The sequence below is a fragment of the Rhinolophus sinicus genome, chromosome 14, assembly GCF_057876585.1.
Source record: "Rhinolophus sinicus isolate RSI-liver-muscle chromosome 14, RSI-T2T, whole genome shotgun sequence".
Lineage (NCBI taxonomy): Eukaryota > Metazoa > Chordata > Mammalia > Chiroptera > Rhinolophidae > Rhinolophus > Rhinolophus sinicus.
Window position 1 is genome coordinate 163,705,315 of NC_142514.1, and position 12,482 is coordinate 163,717,796.

A 12,482-nucleotide genomic window follows, 5' to 3' on the forward strand; every position below is an offset into this window, starting at 1 on the left:
GTGTGTGTGTGTGTGTGTGTGTGTGTGTAAGAGTCCCATAGGAAAAAAATGTAAGAAATTCTATCAGATTTTTAATATCCTGACCTGAATGAAACAGTTTCATATTTCAACATAATATATATACTGGGTCAATTAAAATTTCAAGGACTAGTTATGTGAGAGCAAGATCAGCCATAGATTTTTATTAATTCATTCTGTAAATATTTATGGAGGTAATTTTAGGTGAATTTTTAATCTAGTCCGATGTATTTTATTAAAGTGATGTCCTTAAGATCTGGCCTCTGATGGAAGGGAATGGGTTCTTGCCATCTGCAGCGGCATAGATGGACCTGGAGGATATAATGTTGAGTGGAGTATGTCAGGCAGTGAAAGACAGATGCAATGCGATTTTGCTTTTATGTGGAATCTAAACAAAATAAATAAACATACAAAACAGAAGCAGACTCATAGATACAGAGAACATTTTGATGGTTGCAGATGGGTGGGGGGTTCAGGTGGTGGGTGAAAAGGGGGAAGGGATTAAGAAATACAAATTGGTTGTTACACATTCGTCATGGGGATGTAGGGTATAGCATAAGGATAATAGTCAGCAACATTGTGATAACTATGTATGGTGTCAAATGGGTACTAGATTTATTGGGATGATAGTTGGGAGAGGGGTTGGGAGGAAGGGTGAACAAGGTGAAGGCATTAAGAAGTACAGATTGGTAGTTAAAAAATAATCATGGGTATGTAAAGTAAAGCATAGGAAATATAATCAAAACATGGTGATAACTATGTATAGAGCCAGGTAGGTACTAGACTAGTCAGGGGGATCACTTCTTAAATTATATAAATATCTAACCGTATGCTGTACACCTGAAATTAATATAAAATAATATTGAATGTCAGCTGTAACTGAAAAATTAAAAAAGCAGGGGGAAGGTGAAGGGGAACAGGAGTTCCACATTTCCAGGTATAAAACAAATAAGTCATGCAGATGTAACATACAGCATGGGGAATATAGTCAATAATATTGTGACAGCGTAGGATGGTGTCAGGTCGTTGCTGGACTTATGGTGATCAGTTCTTTAGGTGTATAAATGTTGAATAACTATATGTGTACCCCTGAAACTAATATAATATTGAATGTTAACTATATTTTTAATAAAAATCTTTTTAAAATTTAAAAAAAAAAAAGATCTGTCCTTTGGCTGCCTCTCCAGCCTCATCTCTTGCTGGAACTCCAAGCTGCATCCTGACTCACGTGCAGTCCCTACAATGACCCATTCTGTTACTTCCACGTCTTTGGTAAAGGCCAAAAATATCCTTCCCTTTCCTGAAAGAACTGTTCTTGTCAGGTCAATCTCATTTTTCCTTTAGTTCTCAGCATCGATGTCACTTCTTCTAAAATACCTTTCCTGATGCTTTAAGACCAGATTAGGTATTCTATCTCTGTACTCCCAGAGTACCTTGTAATTATCTTTATTATAGCACTTACAACATCATTTTAATTCCCTGTTTCCTTTATGTCTCTCTATCGCTTTACCATACCATAAGCTGATGGCAGAAATTGTGTTCTGTTCTCATTCACTAATGCATACACAACACCTCACACAAAACCAACTGAGCATTTAAAATGTATCCTTGAAATAGAGGGGAGGTGCCAAGTTGATAACATCTTGATAACATTGGATAGTAACATCCCATGGGCTTCCATATTAATTGTTCCTAGTCAATTGACATTTATATCTATTATCACTTGAGTGAAACATGATTAATTATTTTATGATAATTTGAATCATTCTTTAAAATTCAGTTTGGAGGTGTTGTGTCCAGGCCATCTTCTGCTACCATTCCTTTAGAGGATTTGGAGCCACTCTGCTATTTACGGAAGATGATTTCTCCTTCCAATTCCTACATAATAAGCCTCATTGTTTTCTATGTAGGAGACTCCTCGCTCTCTCTAAGAGTAATAATTTTATGCTGCAGACATCAGAGATGAGGACAAAAATGTCACGTTGTGATTCTGTCGCCATGACACACTCCACAATAATACAAAGTGAAAAATTAAAGCAAGGAGAGCCTTTCACTTTTTCGACAGTGTCAAAAGCCATGTTTCTCAGGTTTTTCCTCTAAGTTGGGCCTTAAAATAACCATTTTTATATAATTTAGAAAGTTATAATTATATCTTCAAATTTTTTCTTCATAACATATTCACCTCAAATCACTCTTTTTCATAAGGTTGTTTTTTTCTAACCAAGAAATAGTATAGTTCCCACTTTTTAATTAACTCCTAGCTATGTTCAAGTTGGAGATTTATTGCCTTAATCTGTATGTAATGTGTTTATCACTTAGGAAACATTAAAAAAGAAAGGGTTAGTAATTTTGTATAATGCTATAATTATATCTTTCATCAGGATAATTCTGTAAAAGTAAATAAAGGTAGGGCTAAGATAATACCTAATTTAGGATGCCTTTCAAATGTATAATGCTTATAATTAAAGATTTCAAATAGAAAGTTTGGTTTCCTTACACATCAGCCAAATTTTCAAAATAAAACCATAAAGGTTAGCTGAACATTTTCTTCACTTAAACGTTTACACATTGAATCACAACTGTCCACTTAGAAGCTTTATATATTAAAAAAAAAAATTGTTAGTGTCTTTACACTAGAGAACGGAATTTAAAAGATGAATTTTATAGCTCAGCTAACGTGCAAGGTTGAGAACAGAAATACTTTAGTCTACTACCATTAGAAAATATTTAAGATTTACAATGGGAATTATGTAATTATTGACTTCATATTACTTAAACCATTGAAAGAAAATATCACACATTATCAGTCATTAAAAGTAAATATGCACTATGCATGATTTCATAAATTTAAAACATTATAAATGATAACTCACTAAATTGAGATGTAAATAAGATTTTATGTCTTTATAAGCAAGGTATTTTCACACTTTACTACTTACTTCCAAATGAACTAAAAGGCATATAACAAAAACCTAACTTAGCTTATCACCTAATAGGCCTCACAGACACATATTCATACTTAGATGAAGATAATTAAATATTAACTGATGACTATAAATAGTGCATTCTTCAGCTCTAATTTCTGATACAGATAGGAAAACCTAGATAGACACCTCTCTATGTAGGTTACCCCATGGTCTTCACCAGCCTGTTCAACTGAACCTAGTCTTAAATGATGACAGTGGAGCCAGCATGAGTGTACTCCATAGTCATAACATGATTCAATCAAGTAAAGGGCTTCTCTACTGCAGAAGTTTCTAAGGGACTGTACAGTTGTCGGCATTTTGTTATAATGGCACTTGTTGTAAGTGGTGTTTATTCTGTTAGTATAAAAATCGGCATATAACTCCTCAGATATGATTTTTATTGAGCATAATGTGAATTAGAAACAATACTTCAGTCAAACAGCCATCACATACACAGTTCGTTTACTATACAATCTAATAACATTCTCCCAAATAACTTCTGTATAAACTGATGATGTTGTTACGTTTACGTATGGAAGAGTAAAACCCAGAAATTAGTAAACTGTCATGATATAATGGTAGTTTTCATAAGATCGCATATGTGATGTTTTGGATGCATAAATTCTAATCCCATTAACATCATAACAAACTCTACTTCTTTGATTATCAAAACTTTATAGGTATAGATACAAATTATTTAGAAGAGAATACCCGGACATATATGTTGAAACATGCCAAATATGTTTGGAATTTCTACTATACAATACAATGTGTTAGTATTTACTTCTTGAGTCTTTTGATTATGTATCGAATGAAATGATAATTAGCCCATCGTTACTTTATTTAACAGAACCAGAGAATGATTTCTTAGAGATGCTATTAGACTACAAATTATTATTTAAGATTGCCTGTGACATAAGAGATGTATATACAACCATAAAAACAAGCCAAAGTATGACCTTTGGAGGTATCCAGTATGGATAAGACCATTAGCAATTCATTAGTCTGTTTACTTCATTAGACAAAGTCCAGTCACTGCTATTGTTTTTTTAATATAAGTGAGCAGTACTACAAGATCTGTGTAGAACCTCTTGAAAATTTTATTTAATAGAATATTATTTAATACACCTTTTAGAACATTTTAACATTGTAAAGCATTTTATTTAATAAAGGATTCACACCAGATCATTGAAGATACATTCTTCACTTACTAAATATAAAAAAAAATTCCCTTTGAGTTGATGTGTTAAATTGCTTGCATGCTCTTGGCATTTTAATAGGAAAACCTTAAGTGTGATGCCACCAGTCACCATCATGTCTTCAGTTGACACGTTTCCTTTAATAAAAGAAAATGGGGAAATGTATTTTTATCTGATTTGAATAGAAGTCTGTGTTATAAGTATATTTGGGAAGCTGTGCCAAAACACTGGATATGGAAAGTTTATTTATAAACCGGTTACTATGAGTTACCTTTTTAGCTTAACCCACCAACCATTTTTTTTCATTTTGCCAGTTATGCATTTTAGGGTTGGAAATAAATGGAGCTAAAACATTCTCCCTGTACCATTAGGGTCTTCACGTAAGGCCTGTTTGAGAAATGCCAGGGCATGGTTTTTCTCTCAAACCCAAAGACACGAAATTAAACATGATTTATTCAGGATTTATTCTGAAACAATATAATTTTACATTTATAAACTGAATTAACATTCTGTTCATATTACTAAAACAAACTGAGTGTACTTCCTTATATAGTATCAGTAACAATGTCTTCATTAATTCGGGTTTCTAGTAACTAGTTGTTGTTGTTTTTTAAAAAAAAGCACCTGGGATTGTTAAGTATGCTAAGTGCATTTGTACATGATGTGGTAGTAATGAAGCTTTGGAAACTACTGAAGCTAAATGCTCGGTAATTGGTGTAACCCTCTTTTTCCCATTTTGTTGCTAGTCTTACAAACAGTCGTTGTTTATCCCTCTGGTTTCCTTAGCACATAAATTCTTCACAAACAGGGTGAGGGGAGGGGAGGGATGAGATTGTGACAGATTGAACGGATAGAGTTTTGCTCCCAGCAGTCATGAGAAGGTAGTGTGACATAGCAATAAATACACTTAAACTTTTTAAAAGTATATATTAAGCATGTGCACATAGGACATAGCCTTTCAGATTTGCTTCTTTCACTTAGCAGTATGTATTTGTTTCCTCCATGTCTTTTTGTGGCTCGATAGCCATTTCTTTTTATCACTAGATATGTTATTGTACAGATGTACCACAGTTTGGTTTTCCATTCTACCTATTGAAGGATATCTTGGTTGCTTCCAAGTTTTAACAGTTATGAATAAAGTTGTTATAAACATTCATGTGCAGGTTTTTATGTAGACATAAGTTTTCAACTCATTTGAAGTATCGAGGAGTACAATTGCTGGATTATATAGTAAGAAAATGTTTAGTTTTCTTAGAAGCTGCCCAACTGCCTTCCAAAGTGGCTGTACCATTTTGTATTCCCACAAGCAATGAACCAGAGTTCCTGTTGATACTCATTCTACCAGTGTTTGGTATTCTCAGTGTTTTGAATTTTAGCCATTTTAATAAGTATGTAGTGGTATCTCATTGTTGTTTTAATGTGCAATACCCTGATGACATATAATGCTGGGCATCTTTTCATATGCTTATTTGCCATCTGTGTGACCTCTTTGGTAAGGTGTCTGTTCAAATCTTTTGCCTATTTTTAATTAGACTGTTTTCTTATTATTAGATTTTAAGAGAGTTTTATATATTTTTGATGCTAGTCTTTTATCAAATCGGTGTTTTGCAAAGATTTTCTCCCAGTCTATGGCTTGTCTTTATTATTTTTTTGTGTTTGTTTTTTATATTAAAATTTATTGGGGTGACAATGGTTAGTAAAGTTACATAGATTTCAGGTGTACAATTCTGTATTACATCATCTATGTCTCACATTGTGTGTTCACCACCCAGAGTCAGTTCTCCTTTCATCACCATATATTTGATCCCGTTTACCCTCATCTACCACCCTCCCCTCCCCTTACCCTCTGGTAACCACCGAACTGTTGTCTGTGTCTATGAGTTTTTGTTTGTTTGTTTGTCTTGTTCCTTTGTTGCTTTCAGTTTTATATCCCACATATGAATGAAGTTATGTGGTTCTCGACTTTTTCTGTCTGATTTATTTCACTTAGTGTAATAATCTCAAAATTCATCTATGTTGTCACAAATGGCACTATTTCATCTTTTCATACGACAGAATAGTATTCCATTGTGTATATATACTACATCAGCTTTATTTAGGGTGTCCAAGACATGGAAATGACCAGTGTCCTTCGATAGGTAATTAGATAAAGAAGATGTGTTATATATACACAATGGAATACTATTCTGTCTTCATTCTCTTAACAGTGTCTTTCACAGACCAGAAGTTTTTAGTTTTAATGAAGTCCAACATATTAATTTTTTTTTCTTTCATAGACCATGCTTTTAATGTTGTATTTAAAAAGTTATTGCCTACACCTGAAACTAATTTAAAAAAAGAACCTTTAAAAAAATAAATAAAATAAAACGTCATTGCCAAACCCAAGATCACCTAAATTTTCTACATTATCTTCTAGAGTTTTATAGCTTTTTGTTTTACATTTCTACCTATGATCCATTTTCAGTTAGTTTTTGTTAAAGGTATAAGATCTATATCGAGATTCATTTTTTTGCATGCAGATGCCCATTTATTCCAGCACCATTTGTTGAAAAGATTATCTTTATCTTCTCCATTATATTGCTTTTGCCATTTTGTCAAAGATCAACTGACTATATTTGTTTAGGTCTATTTCTGGGCTCTCTGCTCTGTTTTATTAATCTAGTTGTCTTTTCTTTCACCAATGCTATAATGTCTCGATTACTATAGCTTTATAGTAAGTTGAAGTCGGGTAGTATATTTTGAAGTCAGGTAGTAAAGTCTTGATGTCAGGTAGTTTGCTAGGGCTGCTAACAAAATATCACGGACTAGGTGGCTTAAACACAGGAATTTTATTTTCTCACAGTTCTGGAGGCCAGAAATCCAAGATCAAGGTGCCAGCAAGGTCGGTTTCTTCTGAGGCCTCTCTCCTTGGCTTGTAGCTTGTCGGCTTCTCCCTGCCTTCACCTGGTCTTCCTTCTATGTGTGGACATGTCCGTGTCCAAATTTCTTCTTATAAGGACTACTCGTATTGGATTAGGGCCTACCCTAAAGAATCACAACTTAATTACCTTTTTAAAGACCTTATCTCCAAGCATAGTTACATTCTGAGGTACTGAGGGCTAAAGCTTCAACATACAAATTTGGGGGTGCTGGGAACAGTTCATCCCATAACAGATAATGTCAGTCTTCTGAATTCTGTCCCTTCAGTACTGTGTTGGCTACTCTATGTCTTTTGCCTTTCCATGTAAACTTTAGGGTCAGTTTGTCGATATCCACAAAATAACTTGCTGGGATTTTTATTGGGATTGTGCTGGGATTTTTATTGGGAATCTGTAGATCAAGTTGGAAAGAACTGAAATGTTGACACTATGGAGTTTTCCTGTCCCTCATACTAGCTCCTCCTGCAGTTGTGTAATCTCAGAACTTCACACTGGGCTTTAGCAATTCATCGTTTACAGTTTGGGTTTTCCTTCTCTAGTACTGGTTCCTGGAGATTTTTTATCGCCAGGCTTCTGCTCTGGTAAACTGTGGGTCTCTCTATCTGTCTGTTATTTCTACAGTTTGGGGCAGGGTGGGGCCACAGTGGGCCCTGTGAACTCCGTGCTCTGATGAGTCTAAGAAGAGTTGTTGATTTTCAGTTTGTTCAGCTTTTTTCACGTTGTGGGTATAAGATGACTTCCAAGCCCCTTACATTCAACACCCGAAACCGGAACTCTCCAAGGCACTTTGTATTATTGCAACAGCATCATTAACAAAAGTAAGCATGTATTGGTTCCTTATTCTTCAGAAAGAACTGAGTTAGGTATAATATATTATGTCTTAAAACTAGCAACAATCCTATTTTGCCAAAATGATATTTATGAAAATATTTCTATATTTGCATCTTAAGTTTTTAAAACATATATACCCTAGTGTTCCAACCATCAGTCTACAGTCAAGCGAGAAGAAGGGATTAAGGGAAGGGAAAAAGGAAAACTTTCCAGATATCCCCCTGCAGACTTCTGTTTACAGAACTTTGCAAATCACCACCCTGCCTACAGGCAAGCCCTACAGGGAAGGTAAAAAGTTCTTAGCTATTTCTGTTGCTTCTCTCCAAAGAAAATCAGGAGATGGTGACCTGAAAAGAGCAGGAACAAATCTTTGCTACTTCGCAGTAAAGAGATAGTGGAAGTTAAAGATAGAAACAGCAGACTTGGGCTGTACCCACCAGAGCCTTTGATGCCAGGCTGAGGCATTACAATTAATGTAATAGGCAGTGGGGAGCTAGTAAATGTTTCTGAGCAAAGGAGTGACGTCATGGGTACTGACCCATCATCGTATTTTAATTTTCTAAATAAAATGATTTTAAATTTATTTTATAAAGAGTTTACAATAGATACATATTTTTAATTGTACTATACTGATAGATAACACTCAGCTATAAATTAATCCTGTTAAGACAGTTCTATAAGGTGGGTCATTTTTCTGATATTGTTCACCATGGCACCAGAATGTTGATTCTGTAAGGTCCACCCAGTCTAGATATCTGTATAAAACGAAATCTTGAATTTGGTGTCTTCTAAAAGACTTAAGAATGATTGAACTATCTATAATGAAAACAACAAACAATTTGTTATACAAGTCACATTATTAAAATGTTTCCCTTTCCTCCTTAGTTAGGAGCTAATGCTACCTTTCTAGAGTGACCATATAATTTTTCTTTTGTCTTGATACAACTAAAGAAGTATTAATAATTAGGCCAGGACAGTACGAGTAAACCAGGGCTTGCCAGTGTGGCTAAGGGAATAGTTCTGGTACAGTTTGAATCCTCTGGGCTCTCACATTTTTCTTACCCCAGGTGGTTGGCTTTGCAAGAGGATGTCTGTTTCTCTCTCAAAGGCCAAATAAACCAATCCAGTTTTGCTTGTCAGCTCCAGGAATAGCTGCATACGCACTAGCCCTCTGCCTCTCTATCATTCGTCTCCCTGGTGGCCACGCGCTCTCTGTGGATCAGTGTTCTTCTGTTCAAAGCTGTATGTTCTCTTCATGTTGTGGTCCTGAGGAAGGAAAAGTAAGGGAAACTTTTTAATTCCCTTTTTGTGGGAAAGGTCATTTCTGGCTTGAAGTGGGAGCTGACTTCAGTACAAATCTCACATTTTCATAGCACTGTAATTTTACTGAGTGACACCAATAAAAATCTCCCAGGAAACATGAGCTCAGAACATTCTTATTGAATCACGTGATGCCCAGGGTTCTACAATTTTATTTTTTAAATGTACAGATGGGGGAAATGTGCAGATAAAGCATTAGAGAGGTTATTACGCTGAAGTATCTTATTCTTATGTAGAATTTTGTGTTCTTCTCCTTGTTTGCATCATATATCTTTCTTCCCCACATATTCTTTTAATTATCTCTCCTCTATGGTTTCCGCTAAACTCTACCAGTTCTCTTACAGCCTCTCTGAATGTTCCTTTTTCTCTTAGTGTTCTTCTTTCTTTTATCCCCCCGAAGTGATAATGGTGGATTTAGAAAATATTCACCCCAACAATAGCCAAGACTTAATGAGTATTTATAGTGTGCAAGGCACTAGGTGAATTATACATACTAACTCACTGAATTCTTATCAGCCTTACATGGTTGTGTTATTATCCCTGTCTTTCATGTGTGAGGTGCACAGAGGTTAAATAACTTACTTGAAGTCACACAGCTAACAAATAATGGAGCCAGATTTCTAACCTAACCTGGACAATCTAACTCCAAATGTACACGTATGTTCTTAACCTCTAACCCCTTGTCTAGGAGTTCCTACTCTCCATTACTCCCTCTTGCATTCTCTGTCCTACTCAATTCTAGGACCAATTCTAGCAGGGGATTTTTAAGAAACCCAATCGTAGTTGTTTCCACCAGTCTAGCATAGGGCTTTGGGTAGCCTAGTGTCACCAGCTACAACCTTGCAGGTCTGGTGGTCTCTGTGACCCAGCAGTTCTAGGCTTCATCTTGTCTTTCCCAACTATGCAGTAGTTTCAATGGAGCTATTGACAAATCTAAGAGATACTGTAAATGAAGAGCTAATAGTATTGTACTTGAGATTTGTCAGGATATGATAGATGAAAGAGAAGGAAGACTCATAGGTTACTCATAAGACTGTAAGATTAGTGGTCCGTTAGTAAGAATCCTGAATGCTTGTTTACATATTTTTCTTCCCCACTAGCTGCTGTGGTTAGAAAGATGGAGAACAGAACATCTGGTAATTCTACCTTGATCACACCAAGTCCGCTTCCAGGATCTTAACCCTTCCTTGCCTCTGCTGAGTTCCTACCTACATATTCAGAACTGACTCATTTCCCACCTACTCCCAAGCCTGGCTGACTGCTACAATCCCACATTGATCTTTTCTTTTCTCTGCTCTGTTTTTGCACCTTGGTATTTATTGTTCAGTTCTCTCATTTTTATACATTTTGTACAATACTACATTAGTTCAATTTGATTAAATATTTAGGCGTTCTTACCATGTGCCAGGCCCTTTGTGAGAATACAAAAATATATTAACATAACCCCTGCCCATGAAAAGCTCATAATCTAGTAAAGAAAACAGACATATAAACAAATAACTATAATAGAGATTGATTGGTACAAAAATAAAGTTACATGTGAAATGCTATGCAAAGACCACTAATGGGATAATTAATTCTGGCAGTTGTTAAACCATGTTCAGGGAAAGCTACAAAAAGAAGATATTGAGTTCCATCTTGAAAGTCATTTGGAATATAAAATATTTAAATATTTATCACTTTCTATTTGCATTATACTTATTTTGACTTACTTTGTCTGTTATTAAACGATAAGTTCATTGAGGTCAGGAATTATATGTTCCATGCCTTTGTTTCATCTGCAGTGCCAAAATATTTCACTGAATGAGTATATCTGGTACTAACCAAATACTTTATTTATATTCATATTCATATTATATTCATATAAATAAAATATTTTTTATATTTCTTTATCTTCCCTGTCCTCCCACCAAAATGCAAACTGGTCAGCATACTTTTTGGTATCTCTATATCCTATTTCACTTAACATTAGCCATGTAATATATTTTTAGAATAGTTTATTTTATACACATATGTATAGTTTTTTTCTATGCTATATTTTGTACGTAAGCATCTAGAGTTTTGCTCTGTAACCCTTTATGGGTTTCATGGTGTCTTGTGCAAGCATGAAAATATACAGAGCTTGGTGTTTTTTTAGTTATATACAGCTTATGGAAAAGTTTCAAGTTTGTTATTTTTTTTCTAGCAGGTCAAAATAGCTGAGGTTTCAAATTGATAAAAATACAGTTTGAAAGCTATGTTAAACTACCATAATGTTCAAGTTACAAATTGGCCAGTTGACTATTAAGAATTTTAGTCCAAGACAGAATAAAACAGGTTCAGGATCTCCAAATTTCGTGAAGCACCAGTGAACTTCACCTTAGTAAGCATTTAAATTCATCATCATTTTTGCAAGTTCCAAGGCTAAGGACAATTTAAGATTAAAGTTTTAAATAAATTAAAATCATCTTAAAGTATACTAAAATAATTTTAAAGTGTATGAAAATTATTTACCAATCATCTGTTTGAGACCCTGCTGTAGAAGAAGACCTGGAGATACAAAAGTGAATATGACATTATTTCTATTTTAAGGCGCTCACAACTTAATAATTAAAGGGATTTGTCCAGTCTGTATTATGAGGTAAATTCAATTGCCTCGATATAAATTTCCAAACTGATTAGAAATAGAAAAGACTTGTTTAAGCACTTTAACTCAGTTCACCATTTCATAAGCACAATAGCCTTGCACTTAGTAGGTATTAAGTAAATGTTTCTTGAATGAATAGACAATAAGGGTCCTAGAAGTTAAGATTAGGAATAAGACCTTACTAGGTGAGGGTGTTTTTTGTTTTTTGTTTTTTAACCTTTGATATCGACATGGTTTGGGTCATCACAGTGATTGTCAGTGGTATTTAACGGGTGAGGCAAGACTTACCTGACATTCAACAACGCTCTGGGCAGTCTCAGCCACTGAAGACCTGCCACATCCTGCACAACTTTGAATGTCTGACTAACTCTGCTTCCAATATAAATTAGTGTGTCACTTTTTCCAAAATTGATACAGCTATTCAGTGCAGTACCTATTAAAATTCCTGCAGAATTTTACGGAAATTTTTTTTTTTTTTAATTTATTGGGGTGACAATTGTTAGTAAAATTACATAGATTTCAGGTGTACAATTCTGTATTACATCATCTATAAATCCCATTGTGTGTTCATCACCCAGAGTCAGTTCTCCTTCCATCACCATAT

At 34.7% G+C, this 12,482-nt stretch overlaps 1 protein-coding gene and 1 long non-coding RNA gene across 4 annotated transcripts in view; one reads left to right on the forward strand and one right to left on the reverse strand.

Annotated features, from left to right (window-relative positions):
- Positions 1–12,482, forward strand: part of ELP4 (elongator acetyltransferase complex subunit 4) — a 214,269-nt gene that overhangs the window by 118,027 nt on the left and 83,760 nt on the right. The window lies entirely within an intron of this gene.
- LOC141572255 (uncharacterized) overlaps positions 1–12,482 on the reverse strand; it is a 106,557-nt gene that overhangs the window by 23,556 nt on the left and 70,519 nt on the right. The window contains exons 2-3 of one of the 2 annotated variants that reach the window (XR_012497560.2): positions 8,995–9,198; positions 3,107–4,320 (exon numbers count right to left, since the gene is read on the reverse strand). This is a non-coding gene — a long non-coding RNA (uncharacterized LOC141572255). Of the gene's footprint in view, positions 1–3,106; positions 4,321–8,994; positions 9,199–12,482 lie in introns of those variants that run through there. The other variant, XR_012497561.2, reaches the window with a different exon arrangement.